Raw genomic sequence first — 16,462 nt, forward strand, 5'->3', positions numbered from 1 at the left:
ACATCCGGCCATTCTTCCCCACGTCCACATAGAGGAACTCATATTGTGCCAACACAACCGCCATTAAGACAATACTATGGAACCCCTTATAACTAAAATAGTATGACCCCGAATGGGGTGGTGGCACGATGTGGACGTGTTTCCCATCTATAGCCCCTCCACAGTTGGGAAAGTCCCAACGGGTGGCAAAATGGGATGCCACAGTCTGCCATTCCTGTGGCGTTGAAGGAAACTGGGGAATCAAACAAAAAAAAAGTAATTTTGAACATAACATTGCAAGCACATTACACTAAAAACATTATTGCCCAGCATCAGTATAACATTAATTGAAATCTTATTTTAAAAATAATATATAAAGGCCCACTTATCAGATTGCTCACCCCCTCCGATGGCACATTGTTAAATTTTAGGGGGGGGGGAATATAAATCAAGTTTAAGGACACACAGGGGTTGATTTACTAAAGGCTACAAGACTGCACTTTGAAAAGTGCAGTTGTTGCACTCTGCAAGTGCAGTTGCTCCAGAACTTAGTAAATGAGGTAAGGCTTCATGTTGCAAAGAGTACCCAATCACATGCAAGGGAAATTAATAAAACAACATTTTTGCTTGCACATGATTGGATGATGGAAATCAGCACAGCTTCTGCTCATTTACTAAAGCCCTGGAGCAAATGCATTTGCAAAGTGCAAATGCATTTTGCAAAGTGCAACATATATTTGCTTTTAGTAAATCAACCCCACAGAACATTTTTAAAAATTTTAGGGGGGGGATTCTAAATCACACAGACTATTTGGATGAATTTTAGGGGGGGGATTCTAAATCAACTTAATGACACACAGACTATTTGGATGAATTTTAGGGGGGGAGGGGATTCAAAATCAACTTAATGACACACAGACTATTTGGATGAATTTTAGGGGGGGTTCTAAATCAACTTAATGACACACAGACTATTTGGATGAATTTTAGGGGGGGATTCAAAATCAACTTAATGACACACAGACTATTTGGATGAATTTAAGGGGGGGGGGATTCTAAATCAATTTAATGACACACAGACTATTTGGATGAATTTTAGGGGGGGATTCTAAATCAACTTAATGACACACAGACTATTTTGATTAATTTGAGGGTAAAAGAACTACAATGCAGCTGACAAAATACATTAAGTGAGTAGACTAGGTGGATATGGGCCCAGCATTGCATGCTGGGGAGGTTAGTGAAGGCAAATATGCATGCAGGACAAAAAAGAGCATTAAAAGATTACAGCATGCGTGAGGACAAAGGGGACATTCACACTATATTGCAATGATGGTAATTAGTGTTTGAGTAAAGAAATACATTACATTAGCAAACATTAAATACAATAAAATGTGATGTTAAAGGATAAAAATTCTTAGCTTAATATAGTCCTTCTGCAGGACCTGAATTATGGCAGAACAGGTCTCTGGGATAATGATCCCCAGAGCCTGGGGGGAGATGCCTGTCGAGAACTTAAGGTCCTGCAGGCTTCTCCCTGTCGTCAAGTACCGCAACGTGGCGACTAGCCTCTGCTCCGGAGGGATGGCTTGCCTCATGCAGGTATCCTGCCTGCTGATATAAGGAGTCAGCAAAGCCAACAAATGGTCAAAAACGGGGTCCGTCATCCGGAGAAAATTCCTGAAATCCTCAGGATTATTCTCACGGATCTCACGGAGCAATGGCATGTGACAGAATTGGTCACGCTGGACCAATCAATTCTTCGTCCATGAACTCCTCCTCGCCCTGTTCATGGACTGGGCTTGGGCTGAAGAATGAACTACAGCACCAAGCACATACAATGCACAAGCTCGACGACGAGTACGTACACGTAACATGACTTCAAAACAGTCGGCTGGTCAGAACGCACTTAACAGAACGCACTGAAGAACAGCAAGGCCTGTGAAGAGCGAACCGAAAATCAGCAACGAGCAGACAATAAGACACTGAATAACTCAATGCGAACTGACCACACGCACTGAAAAGCAGATACAAACCTCACAAGCACAAACTGAACAACAGTTAAAATTATCTGAAAAATACGAGTCTCACAAGCGCGAATCGTCTCCCACCAAACTTCTACTAACACGAGATAAACACGAGATTAGCAGAAGGAGCCCAAAGGGTGTCGTACGAGCTATTGAACTTCCATTTTATAGTCTCGTCGCACTTGGTAGGCTGCTGGACTTTTGTGTGATCGTATGTAGTCAAGTCCGTTCTTTAGGAAGTCCGCCAAAAGTCAGTCGAAAGTCTGTCAGACAGGCTGTCGGACTTTTGTAGCCGAAAAGTCCAACCGCGTGTACACCGCATAAGAGTGAATCGTATATTTTATGAGCTTTTTTTTTAATGTGGAGATGCAGCACCTGCTCATCGCTTACTAGCTGCATGTGCAGAACTTCTGCCTCTCTGTTTAGGCCTGCCGGACATTATAAACACGGGGATTGCCCAACGTTCTAAGCTACATTAAAAGGGAGATTGAGGTTTTGATGATTTGGTGCACTGAACAATGTAGTGATTTGGTGCCACAAACTGTAATACACAAGTATGCAGTGATGTGCTGCAAATGCCAGCTTTGCCTGTATCAGGAACAAGTTCATGTGGCGAAAAGTGGGTATGGTCAGTGAAACATTGGGATGGGATAAGAATCCCACCTGGCATGGGAAGATTTATCAGAATCAGGACAGAAACACAGCCAAGAATGTATTGTTCATTCGATAAATAATGTATGTATTTGTTTAGCCAGCTACATCTTTTAGTCTGTATAGTGCATTTAAAGTGTGACAACCCAAAAACCCTTACAGAGAATACAGTGTGTAGCGGTACCTCTGCAAGAGCCGCTTGGATATTGGTTTGCCAAGGCCTCCCACTGATTAATCCACAGCCAGTTACAGTGTATTTTTACACAGCCAGATGCACACACTCTTCTTATCTTTAATGACCAGTCTAGGGGATTTGTTTTGTATTTTATTTGGAGAACTTGGATAGGAGAAGAGATATAGTAGGATACTTTAAATTAACTATTTACAGGTGAGGACAACTCTCTCAATAGAACTGTGTAGCAGATTATCTGTTTGACCATACAGCACATGTATGGAATGAGCAAGTCCCTTTGTAGCAGAGGGAACTCAGTAAACTTTGTCTCTTCAAGACACTAGCCAATGTCTACTTTAGCTTGCACCCAGTAGCTGACTTCTAGCATCCAGAGTGGGATCCAACAGCACAAGTCATGGGTTGCAACTTCAATGTTTCAGGCCCTCAGGTTGACCACCTGAGGCCGCAAGACAGCTTGCGCTGAGGAGAGGCAGCAGCCCCCTCCCCACCTGGACCTCTCTGTGTAGAGGAAGACCTCAAGTCCATGTGCTCTTCAGCTATAAATACAATTACCCAGCATGCCTTGGTGCACATCCCCTTCTAATTGGCAAGGGATATACAGACATCCATGCTCTCATCTGCCTGTTTTACACCCACTGTCCAATATACTCCATAGCTATTCGATCAGTGTGAACTTGCCTAGCTGTCTCTCTGTTAAGCAGAGAAACCAAAAACTTTATATCTAGCACCTACCTAGGAGGTCAAATAAGCCATGTCCTCAGTGGCTTGAGCAGCCGCCCCTACAAAAATTCTGTCCAAAAATCCAGCGGAGTATCCCATTAACTTGGAAAGGGGGAAAGGAAAATAACAAATGGAACAGAGCCATGGGGCATTTCCCATACAGTATGTGGCCAGTGCATACAAATACGTTATAGTGAAAAAATATAGAGCATCTGCTGTACAATATATACACATTTAAGGTAGAACTCTACCAAGTGCACTTTTGTTTGTGCACCCCCCACCAAACAAAGAATGATTGGTAGGGTAAGATAGCCAAGCACAACCTGACTAGCTATTCTACACAATATAGTACAGTCGCATATTTACAGCATATCACTATAGAATGCCTCCGAATGGGTTTCGGGATGTACATAAAGTCCCAAACTGCTTCCTCACACCAGGAAACCCTCTTGGCCTCTATCTCCTCCATGATCTCCATAGGAGCGTAGGGGTAGTCATACCCATACTCCTTGGCCACCTTCTGCTGAACAAGCCTTTGAAAATTAGAGAGTTTTGGTAGCTTCTGTCTGTCACCTCTCCAAGGTGGGGCATACAAGGTCTCTGCTTTCTTAATTAGCAAGGTAAAGGCTTTGTTCTAAGCTCAAGCCTGAGCATAATTGCAGGGAGGGGAAAGATCAGGATCAGGAGCACTGTTGGCATAGGCCTTTCAGAAACCTTAATTCTTGGCACACCGTATGAGGATGGCACCTTGCTCACCATCCTCATTGTGCAGGTTAGAGCAAGGAAAATCCTCTCCCTCTTCAGCCTCACATTCCCACTCTGTGTCAACTTCTGACCCCCACTTTGCGATCCCTTCCTCTAGAGACCCAAAGTGGCATTCAAAACTGGCAACCCCACATCAATGATCCCTGGCCCTTCCTCACCTGAGGAACTTGCAGACTCTGACCTCTGGATCTTCTGGGTCCCCTCTGCTCCCCTTTAAGAGCCGGACCTCGACTTGCAGTGACTACAGCCGATGTATACTGCTGCCTATGCCCAGCCCTGAGCAGCTGGGTGCCCTTTACCTCTGAGATGCGTGTCTCCCTAGTCTGATAGACAGTGGTGTGGGTGTAAACCACTGGTCCTCTCCCCAGTGGTGCTCCTAATGCATGTCTGCCTCCCCCAGGAGGGGTAGCAACAGTAGGCGTCAGCATCTCGGAAGTAAAGCCTGTCTAACAATTCCCATAGAGAATCCTGGGCTGACAATCACTGGGCTCTAGCTTCAGCAGCATCTCTCCACAATGCTCACACTGATCCCAGGCGTGCAGCCTCACAGTCACATGCTGGCATCTGCCACATACCAGATCGATGTGCTCTGTATTAGTCCGCTCTCCAGGCTCTCTGCCACCTTGTGCAACAGTCCCGGCACTCCGGCTCTCTCCGGCGTCCACCATCTTGCTACTCCTCACAAGTGTTTTTCGACCAGCTACACCCGGCGGTGGAAGTGACGTCGCAGCTCGGCTCTGCCCGCGTCCCCAGACTAGCTGACTCTTTGGCGGTGGCTCCTCCTGCTGGCCAGACCTTTCCAGCTCGCCCTTTCCTGCGCTGCACGTTAACTCCTTCATTGCTGTCACTCAAACCCTGCTCAGCATCAATTAACTTTACTGTAAAGCAGACAGTATCCATCACAGCAAACACACGGACAGCAGCTTCACATGTCAGACGCACTCCTTCTCTGGTGCGCTGACTGAACTCCTTCACTCCTGCTTGAAAATGTTCCATTACTAATGACTGTGTAGCAGACATTTTCCTCTGTAGCATATACACTGGTGCAACCCCTGGCACTCAGACTCTCGCGCCCCAGGTTAACTCTTTCATGGCCATGAGTTACTTCGGTATTAGCGAGCCATGCTATAATACATTTTCTGCCATTTGAAAACTCTGCTGAAATGCAGATAGTAACATGCTCTCTGGCAACAACCCTGACTCTTCCCAGGCAGCTTCTAACTCTCTCCCAGCCATCACTTGTGAATGCACTTGCACTGACATCTGTACAGCAGACATTCCCCTCCATGACACAATACTGTTTCTCTTCGATTGCGGTCTTGCAATCCACACAGCAAGACATAACACTTTCTTGGGACATGACAGTCTCTTGAGCACTTTAATCGGCCATTGACAGTAGCAATCACTGCAATAATTCAGGGGATAATCCCAGACGAGCCCCCACGTGTGATTAAGCCACAGCCAGTAACATTGTATTTTCACACAGCCAGGTGCACATACTCTTCCTCTCATTCTCTTCAATGACCAGTCGAGGGGATTTGTTTTTGTATTTTATGTGGATAACTTGAATAGGAGAAGGAATTTAGTAGGATACTCCAAATTAACTATTCACAGGTGAGGGCAACTTTCTCAATAGAACTTTGTAGCAGATTATCTGTAGGTCCATATAGTGCCTGTGTGGAATGAGCAAGTCCCTTGGTAGCAGAAGGAACTCAGTGAACTTTGTCTCTTCAAGACCCTAGCCAGTGTCCCCTTTAGCTTGCACCCAGTAGCTGACTTCTAGCACCCAGAGGGGGATTTAACAGCACAAGTCCCTGGGATCCCCTGTGGGGGGGGGCGGTACTCACAAGGCTCCTGAAGCACACAAGGCAGCCTTCTTTAGCAGTAACAGTGAGGATCCGCGGACATCCTCCCTCAGTCAGCTCTAACTAGAACTATGGGTTGCAACTTCAATATTTCAGGCCCTCAGTTCGACCACCTGAGGCCGCATGGCAGCCTGCACTGATGAGAGGTAACAGATATTGGCCGGGGCTGTACAGACATCCATGCTCTCATCTGCAACCCCTTTAAACCTCATTTGCCATTTTGTTGCCCACCCCATTATTTTATTTAGCTCTTCTTGTAAGCTTTCCACATCCTGCACAGAAGTTATTGCCCGCTTAACGTTGTATCATCTGAAAATATTGTGATTGAGCTGTATATCCCATCCTCTATATCGTTTATGAATAGATTAAACAGAATTGGTCCCAGGACAGATCCTTGGGGGACCCCACTTACCACTCCGGACCATTCAGAGTACTCACCACCCTTTGGACCCGCCCTTGTAGCCAGTTTTCAATCCAGGTGCTCCAGGATCTCAGTTTGTAAAAGATATATTATTTTTATAAATATTTTTATTATCTGCGATTATTCTTTTATTAAATATTTTCTATATATTTTTTAATCTTAGAATTTTTTAGTATATTTTAAAAAATTTTTGTGCCTTTTCTCTGCGTCCTTATTTATTGCAAAGGAATGTTTTTTTTATATATTCCAGTCAGTGATTCACCCCATATTGATCTTTTTGCTTTTAACCTATCAGGCCACCTTTGCTTGAGTCATACACTTTTATCATCCTGCGTTGATCTACGGCAATAAGCACTGTCTGCAATCTCATCTGCATTCGTGCTATTGCTTTAGATAACCAACAAAATGGCCACCCCCATTACTCTCCCGGAAAATGGCCGCTATGGCGTTTTCCCATTGAGCTACAAGAAAATGGCTGCCGTATACCTATTAGACCATTACTATTTAAGGACAAGATTCTGTGCCCCCTAGTATCCCCTGATGAAGTCACGAGGTACGTGACATCACGCGTAGGGACAGGAGAGGCACATCCCATTGACGGACACGTACGAGCCCGCTGCTCGTTAGTTATTTGTGAGATTGCTGTGTTGTTTATGTGAGTACCCTTGTCTTAATAAGCTTTGGCTTTTCCAAAAGTAAATACTACACTATGTGGCATCCCCTTCTTTCCATTTATGGTTACTACACCCTTGGAGGGACTTAAATGTTTGGAGAACAGAGTCGGATCCAGGTTTTTGAAAAGGAGCCAGTATCAGCCTTGCTGTTTATGCTGTTACCTCAGTATTATGAGGTAAGGGGCCACTACTTACTAGTACAGGATTCTTGTCACAAAGAAGAGTCACTGTGGGGTTTTCCCTGGTCTATACAACCTAAGGCATACACCTATTATATACCCTTTGAAGAAGCATCTTGTTTGGTGTGAAGTGACTGGATGTTCTATCAGCATACTATGGACTAATTACCTCTGTCACCTGATCTATTTTTCACTAGGCACTTTATTGTTCATCTATTTACTTGGCATTTTATTATAAGATTTGTCACTGTGTTTTTTCACCTTGGACATGCTGGGATCACAGTGTGTCCCTATGTGTGTATGACATACACGGCCGCATTATTTTGCACATGCATTGTATTGCACTTTTCGTCACTAGCTGAATTTATGTGCACTTTTATTGATTTATTAATGTTCTACTACTGAATATTTTATTTATATTTATATTTATGAGTATATAAGTTTACATCATGTCCTGATTAGGGCATTATACCCAGAGGACTGTATTTTTCTGCACTGAATCGCATGACACTTTGTCACTTTTTTGAACAGTATATACACTATTTTTTCCGTTATGTATCAGTAAGTTAATTTTGATAATTTTTATTATTTAGTCACTTGGCACTTTGTTTATACCTTTCAGTTTGACATTGAAATAGTGTATGCAGTTTCCCATTAGGATTTGTTATTATACCGCTACCTTTAGCAGTAGTGTCAGTCTACTATTGGATTAGCGCAGCACCATACCTTCCATTCATTTTTCTGTTATATATGGTCAAGTGGGACCCTGTACGGTGCAAGCAGCTTTTCCACACTTGCAGACACCCATACATGACAGCGCGGGATTAACCATCTATCACATGATGGGACTTGTAGTTTCGCAACAGCTGGAGAGCCACCAGTTTGAGACCCCTGGACTAGAGGATCTCAGCTATAGGGAAAGACTACAAGCATTGAACTTATTCTCTCTGGAGAAAAGACGCTTGAGAGGGGATATGATAGCAATGTACAAATATCATACTGATGACCCTAGCATAGGGAAAAAACTTTTCAGTGAAAGGGTTTTTAAAAAGATACGCGGCCATTCACTGAAATTTGAAGAGAAACAGTTTTTCGGGTTTTTTTTGTAAATACTTTTTATTGAGTTTTATAATATACATACAACTTCAGCCGCAGTTGCGGGCAACAGTCACCGGTTGCAGTAAAATTCCGTTATGTAACAGTGACATAAACACAGGAAAAAAGATAGAAAAAAAAGGGGGTAAATAGAAACAAAAATAATACAACACCCGCCCAGACAGATATACACAATCCGAACCTCTCACCGAATGAAGTGCATTGTGATTTAAGGCGTGGTCTCCTTTTGTACTCCAACAATACCTACATTGTGGCTCCCCAGCCACCCCCCTGCCCCCCCCCCCATGAGAGTTTAAGGTCTAGAGAATCAAAAGGCCAAATCCTTACTACCACCTGAATTCAATTGTAACTGCCCAGCCCATGAGTATATCCAAGACCGTATCCACCGATGCCATCCAGCCTCCCCAAACCTTGTCAAACTTGGCCATGGCCTTCCCAATTCAAGTATTTTGCTTTGTAGAAAGGTACTGCTTTATTGATTAGTGATTTCCAGGATGCCAGAGTTGGGGAGGAAGAGCTCTTCCATGACAGGATAATACCCTTTCTGGCATAAAACAATAGGAGGGTAAGAACAGTTCGTATAGCCCTCGTAGTGGCCAGAGGTTCCACCAAATGCAATAAACACATTTCAACTGATAAGGGAATCGAGATGCAGGTGACCGATTGAATACATTGAGCTACAGCTTGCCAGTAGGGCCTAATCTGGGGACAATCCCAAAATCTATGTATAGAATTTGCAAAGGGTGCCAAGCATCTCCAACAGAGAGTGTGTTGATTCCCAAACATCCTGGCCAACCTTGCTGGGGTAAGGTATGATCTATGCATGAATTTATAATGGATCAGATGATCCCCAGTGGAGACTAGGCACTGAAATGCAGTCCCCCACATATCATCCCAGTCATCTCTGTCTAGCCCCGGGGCCACTGTCTCCCAGGCCAGTCTACAGGTCAGCATCAGTACAGTTGTCTCCTGAAAGAGTTCTTTATATAGACTCGAGAGTGGTCTAGTCAAGGAGTCGCTGCGTGTCAGTAGCTCCAGGTCACTGGGTTCAAGAACAAGAGATTCCTTGCCAAACTGAGAGTAAAAGGCATGTCTCAGTTGGATACTGTATATCTAAAAAAATGTGAGTTGGGTAAGTCATAGCGTATTTTTAATTCACTGAATGACATTAGATATGGTGTACAGTCTTTATACCGTGTTTGGTCCACACCACCGGGTCCGGGTAATTAAAGAAACAAGGGAAATTGGGGTTTCTCCAGAGCGGTAGATTGGGGGCAAACTGATTGGGGCCTGACTGCCACATCCCCTGGGTCACAGACTATGCCCTAATCACTGACCGCATAGAAGCAGTAAGTAAATAGGGAGATCTCAAGCCTCTATAGACCAGATGTGAGAGTGCTTCATAAGAGCCCACAGAGGCAGCCTCCAGGGACACAGAGGAGTCATCTTGAGGAGTAGTCAGCCAACGGTGGGCTATTGTCAGTTGGCCCACGAGAAAGTATTTATAGAAACTTGGTACCGCAAGGCCCCCCTCCCCCCATGGCTGCTGCAGTATGGCCAATTTAAGGCAAGGAGTTTCCCCCTGCCACAAAAAGGAGAAGATCATACTGTCTATTGATTTAAAGACTGTTTTTGGTATCCACACTGGAGAATTTATTAATATATATAACAGTAGAGGCAAGGGAAGGTTTTGCCAAGCGTGGAATATTTTAGTTAGAATGAGAAGCAGCTGAGGGACATTAAGGTTAATAAAGTCAGTCACAGAGTTTGTGATGAAAAGCCCCAAATACCTAATTTGCGTAACCCATTGTAGAGGGTCATTTTGATTGAGTTGACTCGGTACGGGATAGGAACGCAGAGGAAGTATCTTGGACTTAGTCCAGTTTACCTTGAGGCCAGAGACTACCGTAAACCTACCCATAAGTGACAGCGCAGCCTGTAGGGAAAATAACTAGGTCATCTGCATATAGGGCTGTTGTTTCTGTTAACGTACCTACAGAGATCCCATGTATTTGAGAGGAGGAGAGTAAGGCAATCGCAAGGGGTTCCATTACTAAGGGGAATAACTCTGGAGAATGTGGGCACCCCTTTCTAGTGCCTCTGGACACTGGAAAGGCATCCGACACCCCACCATTGAGACGGATGGCCGCTACCGGATGATCATACAGCAGTGATATCCACTTGAGAAACGTGGGGCCGAACCCCGTACATTGTAATACATCAGTCAGGTACCCCCAGTCAATGGAGTGGAATGCTTTTTCCATGTCAAAAAAACACCAGAGCCCCCCCAGACGATCTCTCCGTATCTAATTGAGTATGGGTGTATACGCTCTGAAGGTGAATGTCTGTAGCCTTTTTAGGCATAAATCCAGTCTGATCTGGCAAGATTAGGTGATCTGGCAAGATCTAGGTGATCAACCTATTGGCGATAATTTTGGTGAGGATCTTGAGATCCATATTAAGCATAGCTATGGGCCTGTACAAAGAACAGAGAAGCGGGTCCTTGTCAGGTTTAGGCAGTAACACTACATGGGCCTCATAGAAGGAAGGTGGTAACGTCTCAAGTTCAAAACAGTCCCCATACAGTTTTAAGAGTCTGGGAGATAAAATATCTAAATATTGCTTATACCATTCTGCTGGTATCCCATCCGGGCCCAGCAACTTACCATTAGGAAAAGAAGCGTTAGCGGTCGCCAGTTCCTTGTCAGTGAAGGTTGCATCCAACCTGGTTGCCACCTCATCTGGCAGCACAGGATCGAAAGGGAACTGTCATGGTTATGCAATAGAGTTTTGTCTGTCAGCTTACCTGTCTCCATGTGTTCATCTCTAGAGACCAGCTGACTCTCACCTGACTGCTTTTATAATCTGTCCTCTAGCATGGCTCCACCCCAGCTCCTATCAGAGAACTCTATATTAACCTCTGCACTGCAGGCCAGCCCTGCTGATCAACCTTTGTGTGTTTGGCTTCCTGTTTCCTGCCTGCCGTGTGCTCTACGTTTGTTTCTATTACCGACCTTAGTGTGTTCTCAACTATTCCTGTCTGCTCGTGACCCTGACCTATGGCGTGTCCCTGACTATCCTTGTTTGCCTGTGACCCTGAACCTTTGGCGTGAACTCTGTTATCCTTGTCTGCTTGTGGCCCCGACCTTGGCTTATTCCCTGACTATCCCTATCCTCCTGTTGCCTACTGTGGGTGTGAGCTGGGGGACCCTGGGGGTCGCGACCTGGAGCCAGTTGCAGCCCAGTCCATCCTCACCACTAGAGGCTCTGATGAACACCTGCTGGCTCTTAGACTCTGCGCCCTAGGGAATCTTACGCTCTAACCCCGATGGGATCCGTGTTGGTGTTCCAACGGCCCATCCTTCCTTACCACCCTGACTCCCATCCACAGCAGTCAGCCGTAGGGTCTGCTACCTTGCGGTGCACTCCTGATCCCAACAGTGTGCATCTGTCACCTAGCCTCAAGGTGACCTGACAGGAACCCAGCAGATCCTCAAGAACCTGGTGTTCATAGGGCGGGATGGCAGAGTATAATTCTGAGCAGTAAGAGACAAATGCTTGCATGATATCCTCTCTATCTCTCACAAATGTACCCTCTGATGAGGAAATGCAAGGGATCGCAGTGTGCACCTGAGCATCTGCTGTCAGGTAAGCCAGTAGTTTCCCATTTTTGTCACCCTTCTCGAACAATTCTGGGTTCTTAAAATACACTGGGTGAGATTTTGGAAGTGAACCAGTAGTGCCCTCCTAGCCATCTGCAGCTCAGCCAAGGAGGAGGAGGAAGGTGTATCAGCATGGGTCTGGGTGCATTGTATTTCATGAGCCGGGAGTTCCTCAGAAATAGAATTCTTTTCCACTTTGGCCTGTCTATGAGCGGTAAGGCTCAATGTAACCTGTAAGGGAGCATGATCCCTTGTAACAGATCCCCCAGCCAGATAGCAGGCCTCCGTAACCTGGGGCAACAGAGCTGAGTTGACAAAGGCCAAATCGATATGGGAGGAGGAGGCACTAACATGGGAAAGGTAGGAGTAACTTCTCTCCCCAGGGTGTTTCCACCGACATACCTCCTCCAGAGCCGCTGAGTCAGTCCAAGGTCCAGATTACGCACCCGGGTCAGGTTAGAGGTATCCAGGGCATAATCCATTATGTTGTTCAATTTGCCCGGCACCAACAACTTCAATGGGTCAAAGGTGACCACCTTCTCTAACATTTTATATAGTACCTTGTGTTTGAAATGGGGCGGAACATACAGGTTTACTATCGCCAGTAGTTGGGATTCAACTGTTAACACCACTATGGCATACTGTCATCCTCATACTGCCCGTGAGGATCTGTTACAACATGTTCTATGGAACAGGTCAACTTCTTGTGGATTAAGATAGCTACCCCCCTAGCATACAATGCCTCTCTGCATCCAGGCCCTGTTCTAGGAGAGCACTTTACTACCCATCAAATGTGCCTCTTGCAAGAGGACAATATGAGGGACGTGTGTAGTGGTAGCACTCTCGCCTAGCAGTAAGAAGGGTCACTGGTTCGAATCCCAACCACGACACTACCTGCTTGGAGTTTGCATGTTCTCCCTGTGCCTGCGGGGGTTTCCTCCGGGTACTCCGGTTTCCTCCCTCACTCCAAAGACATGCTGATAGGTTAATTAGATCCTGTCTAAATTGTCCCTAGTATGTATGAATGTGAGTTAGGGACCCTAGATTGTAAGCTCCTTGAGGGTAGGGACTGATGTGAATGTACAAAGTATATGTAAAGAGCTGCGTAAATTGACGGCGCTATATAAGTACCTGAAATAAATAAAATAAATAAATAAATAAATAAATATCGAAGGGCCAGTGCTCTCTTGAATTTGGAATTCACAGACATTAAGTTTGAGGTCACTCATAAAGTAAGGTGTTGTTTAGCATGAGGCCTAGGGTGGGAGCCCAGATGCAGAGAACCACACACCCCAATATTATAGCATACTGACATTGTATATTGTACTAGACCAAGATAAGGCCCATCAGTGCTATCCCTCTGGGCAAGACACAAAAAAAAAAAAAGAAAAAATTGTAAAAAAGAAGAAAAAATAAAAGTGAACCACCCCCCATCATTACAGGACCCCCCAGGACAAACCACCCCCATCAGTACAAACCCCCCAGGACAAACCACCCCCCATCAGTACAGGTGCCCCCCAAGAAAACCCACCCCCTCCATCAGTACAGACCCAAACCACCCCCCCATCAGTACAGATGCCCCCAGGACAAACCACCCCGCCATCAATACAGACCCCCCAGAACAACCTACCCCCCTCCATCAGTACAGACCCCCGGGACAACCCACCCCCCTCCATCAATACAGACCCCCCAGGACAAACCACCCCCTTCATCAGTACAGACCCCCAGGACAACCCACCTCCCTCCATCTGTAGAGACCCCCCCCCCAGGACAACCCACCCCCCTCCCCTCACACACCTGGGCGGCGAGCAGAGGGGGATTCAGCGTGCAGCCGCCCGGAGAGTTGCTTGCTCAGACGGGCAGTCTCCAGGCAGCGCACTTGTGACAGCTGCAGTGAGAGTGAGACAGAGCAGAGTCTCACTCAGGGATATCGCGGAGCCGGGACCCGGGACTCTCCATCTCCCTCGGCCCCAGGGGCTGAGCTTGGGTGTCAGTGAATGTGGCTGCCAATAGAAATGGAGTTTTCTATTGGAAGCCACTTTCATTGCCCCCCGGGCTCTTGTTTTTTCCTTACAAGCTGGTCTTCTGTAAAAAGGCGACAGAGACAGAATTCACCAGTGCCGGCCGCGGACCTCTAGCGGTGGTGGGGAAAAATAGGGAAAACGCTGATTTCCCAGGAATTTTCCGGGGAACGTTATGTCCCGGGAAATTTGTGACAGTTGGCAAGTATACTATCACACAATTTAATATGATTATAATCTACAAGACAATGTATACAGCACAGGGGTCAGGAGTGTAATATACAACATAGCGAATACAGTGTACAACATAGTGCAGTGCAGGCATCAGGAGTATAACATACAACATAGCTTATACAGTGCAAGGGACAAGAGTATAATGTGTAACATAGTGAAAGCAGTGCAGGGGTCAGGAGTATAATGTACAACAGTACACACGGTTTAGGAGTCAGAATTATATTGTACATAGAGTGCAGTGGTCAGGAGTATGTCATATAAAGTCCAGCATACATAATGGAGACGTTATGTGTATGAAATGTTCAAAATAGTGTCTATCGTGTAGGGGTCAGAAGTACGTAATATACAGAGTGCAGAGCTCAGAAATGCATAATGCACAGAGAGTACAGGGGCCACGAGTGTGTAATGCAGAAAGTGCAGGAGCCAGCTCTGGATTAGCAGTACCCTGCATCAGCGCTGGTGACAGCATGGGACCTGGAAGGGGGACTTAGACCCCTTTCACACTGAGGCCGTTTTCAGGCTTTTTTAGGGCTAGAAATAGCACCTGTAAAGCACCTGAAAACTGCCTCCCATTCTCTGCAATAGGTGCTTTCACACTGGGGCGGTGCGCTTTTGCGGGATGTTAGAAAAAGTCCTGCAAGCAGCATCTTTGGGGCAGTTTGGGAGTGCTGTATACAATGAATGAATGCAATGCAATGAATGGGCATCACTTCAGAAGCATCTGAATAGCACTTCCAAAGCGGTGCAACATGGAGTTTTAACCCCTGCTTTGGGGTTAAAAGCGCCCCGCAAGCAGCCCAAAAAGTGGCACAAAAGTGCCGCTTAAACAGCTGTAAAGCGCTGCTAAAACGAGCGGCGCTTTACCACTAACGGCCAGCGCTTTCAGTGTGAAAGCAACCTTAGGTGAGTATAACTGGCTTCATTAGTTAAGGGGTAAAAAAAAAAAGAGTGGTGGGAAAACAAAATTGTTTGCCCGGAATGGGGATTCCAGCTGTGGCTGAATGACCTTCCATTTGATGGTGCCCTCGTAGTTCTGGGGCCAACACCATTGGAAGAGTCGCAGTGGATTGTGTTTCAGAAGCGGCTGATTAGCCGGCAATCAGAATGGGATATGTCACCACCATCATGCCTAATTGAAGGGTGGTTTCACAATGAAATCCTTTTTCGTCGCACTGCAATCATGTCATCTGGACGCGGTTGCAGCGCAGCCCCATTCACCTGTATGAGACACGGTTGTAGGTGGTATTGCTTGCCAAAGGTGGCTTGGCCTCTTTTTGTTTTGTGGTACATTCATTGACAATGTTTTTGGGGCTGTCTGACAGCCATTGACAGGTTTTGACCAGTTAAAAATGCACCTCAACCGACTGGTGTTGCTGCCTGACAGTGCCCAGGTGAAAGGGGCTTGTGGATGGCATTCTGAACACCACTGTAAAGAGGGCATTCTTCCCACGGGCCACCAATGTAAGAGGGGATTTTTACACTGACCTCCCATGAAATGTTTTTAGCTAGGGTTAAGCAAGATCTTTGTGGCTGATAGTACAAAATTTGCATGGTGGCTACATTGATGTGCTTTTCTGCTTTTTTCCCCTTCTGTTTTCACCTAGTGATCTGGCAAGTAACACACCTTCTGTTAGGGTGCCTTCACTCTGGATGAAGGAGCAACAGAGACGCCTTTGGACAGCAGCTTTGCCAGTCTGGGGGGAGGGATGTGTTGGATGCAGATATTGCAAACAGATTTAGATACACTAACAAATTGAAGTCAAATTTCAGCTCACACTTTATAAGCAGTTACAGCAACAGTTTTGTTCCTTTTGAATAAATAAAAGCTGATCATTGCAAGCACCCCTGTCGGTGTTAAATTGTTTGTCGCAACACTCTAATAGGGCGTACACACGGTCGGACTTTGTTCGGACATTCCGACAACAAAATCCATGGATTTTTTCCGACGGATGTTG

This window comes from Aquarana catesbeiana, linkage group LG01, assembly GCF_042186555.1.
Source record: "Aquarana catesbeiana isolate 2022-GZ linkage group LG01, ASM4218655v1, whole genome shotgun sequence".
Taxonomy (NCBI): Eukaryota; Metazoa; Chordata; class Amphibia; order Anura; family Ranidae; genus Aquarana; species Aquarana catesbeiana.